Source organism: Oncorhynchus gorbuscha, linkage group LG18, assembly GCF_021184085.1.
Source record: "Oncorhynchus gorbuscha isolate QuinsamMale2020 ecotype Even-year linkage group LG18, OgorEven_v1.0, whole genome shotgun sequence".
NCBI classification, from domain to species: Eukaryota; Metazoa; Chordata; class Actinopteri; order Salmoniformes; family Salmonidae; genus Oncorhynchus; species Oncorhynchus gorbuscha.
In genome coordinates this window covers 51395111-51397610 of record NC_060190.1, presented here as the reverse complement: position 1 = coordinate 51397610, position 2500 = coordinate 51395111, and the positions used below count along the sequence as shown (strand labels likewise).

Here is a 2500-nt window from a genome sequence, read left to right as displayed (position 1 = left end):
GGATACACACAGAGGAGAGGAGGTTTAGAGGAGTCAGGCATCACCTACTGCAGGATACACACAGAGGAGAGGAGGTTTAGAGGAGTCAGGCATCACCTACTGCAGGATACACACAGAGGAGAGGAGGTTTAGAGGAGACAGGCATCACCTACTGCAGGATACACACAGAGGAGAGGAGGTTTAGAGGAGTCAGGCATCACCTACTGCAGGATACACACAGAGGAGAGGAGGTTTAGAGGAGACAGGCATCACCTACTGCAGGATACACACAGAGGAGAGGAGGTTTAGAGGAGTCAGGCATCACCTACTGCAGGATACACACAGAGGAGAGGAGGTTTAGAGGAGACAGGCATCACCTACTGCAGGATCCACACAGAGGAGAGGAGGGTTAGAGGAGACAGGCATCACCTCTGCGTGGTAGTAGCGTTAGTGAAAGCCATAAATGCCTATTTAATATAGTAGTAATCAGGGAGGTAATTTGGATAGAATTGTCCATTATTAATGCCAGACGTGTCTGCTTGGGCCAACACACACACACACACACACACACACACACACACACACACACACACACACACACACACACACACACACACACACACACACACACACACACACACACACACACACACACACGTCTGCTTGAGCTGATACAGAGACTGTGAGGAGTAATTCACACCACATGCCAGAAAGCTGGGCGGGCCGTGTGTGTGTGTGTGTGTGTGTGTGTGTGTGTGTGTGTGTGTGTGTGTGTGTGTGTGTGTGTGTGTGTGTGTGTGTGTGTGTGTGTGTGTGTGTGTGTGTGTGTGTGTGTGTGTGTGTGTGTGTGTGTGTGTGTGTGAGGGGGGGGCTCAGGTCAAACCAACATATGGGAGGGAGTTCCAGGGGTAGTCTTACAGTGTTATTTAAGCGTGAAGGTGTGTGTGTGTGGTGTGTGTGTATATTAATTGCGGTCTCAGCAAAAGTAGCAAGTGTGTTTGATGCAGATGGTTTTCTATACTTAGGCCATTAATGTGATTGTACACAGGGGCCTCCTCTATAGTATCTTTCTCTCCTCTCTCTCTCTCTCTCTCTCTCTCTCTCTCTCTCTCTCTCTCTCTCTCTCTCTCTCTCTCTCTCTCTCTCTCTCTCTCTCTCTCTCTCTCTCTCTCTCTCTCTGTCTCTCTCCTCTCTCTCCTCTCTCTCTCTCTCCTCCCTCTCTCTCTCTCTACTCTCTCCCTCCTCCATCTTTCTCCTCTCCTTCTACTCTCTCTCTCCTCCCTCTCTATACTCTCCTCTCTCTGTCTTCTCTCTCTCCTCTTCTTCTCTCCTCCTCGCTCTCTCCTTCTCCTTCTCTCCTTCTCCCTCTGTCTTTTCACACTCTCAGTTCTAGCCAACCCACTATTACAGCCACAGGACAGATAATAGGGAACTATTAGTAATATCAATAACAATATACGATACAACAGACTTGTGAAATGATTGTTTTCTCAGAAAGCTGATTGAGTAATAGTTTCCAGTTTAGGGTAACACGGTGTGTCACTCCACATCACAGTTCTCTGTCCGTTAGATTGGGCAGCCACATCCCACATTTTTTCATATGAATCAATATTTACTGAGTAACCTTCCCCCCCTTTCAGAGAGTCAGGAAGGCAATGTGCATCCTGCTGTCTCCTCCCCGTTTCTCTGTGCTGATTTATGGTGTGTGTTGGTGTATGTGTGTGGTGTGTATGTGTGTGTTGGTGTATGTGTGTGGTGTGTATGTGTGTGGTGTGTATGTGTGTATGTGTATGTGTGTGGTATGTATGTGTGTATGTGTGTGGTGTGTATGTGTGTGTATGTGTGTGTATGTGTGTGTATGTGTGTGGTGTGTGGTGTGTGGTGTGTATGTGTATGTGTGTGGTGTGTATGTGTGTATGTGTATGTGTGTGGTATGTATGTGTGTGGTGTGTATGTGTGTGTATGTGTGTGTATGTGTGTGGTGTGTATGTGTGTGTATGTGTGTGGTGTGTATGTGTGTGTATGTGTGTGTACTTGGTTCTGTCTGCGTGTTTTGGACACTAGATTGAGACCTCTCTCTCATGTGTTGAAACAGAGACATGGTCTCGGGAACTCACCCTGACACAAAGACTGTCTGTATACACACACCCTGTGGGGAAAAGGACTAGGAATAATAGAGGGAGGGGGGAGAAACGGGGAGGGAGGGAGAGAGAAAAGGGGAGGGAGGGAGAGAGAAAGGGGGAGGGAGAGAGAAAGGGGGAGGGAGGGAGAGAGAAAGGGGGAGGGAGGGAGAGAGAAAAGGAGGGAGAGAGAAAAGGAGAGCGAGGGAGAGAAAAAATGGGAGGGAGGGAGAGAGAAAGGGGGAGGGAGAGAGAAAGGGGGAGGGAGGGAGAGAGAAAAGGAGAGCGAGGGAGAGAGAAAAGGGGAAGGAGGGAGAGAGAAAAGGACAGGGAGGGAGAGAGAAAAGGGGAGGGAGGGAGAGAGAAAAGGGGGGGTAGAGATAAAAGGGGAGGGAGCGAGA

The 2500-nt window shown here is 48.8% G+C and overlaps 1 protein-coding gene across 9 annotated transcripts in view; it reads left to right on the top strand.

The window, feature by feature from the left end:
- Nucleotides 1–2500, top strand: part of LOC124003281 (forkhead box protein P4-like) — a 209679-nt gene that overhangs the window by 95926 nt on the left and 111253 nt on the right. The gene's annotated exons all lie outside the window — the stretch shown is intronic.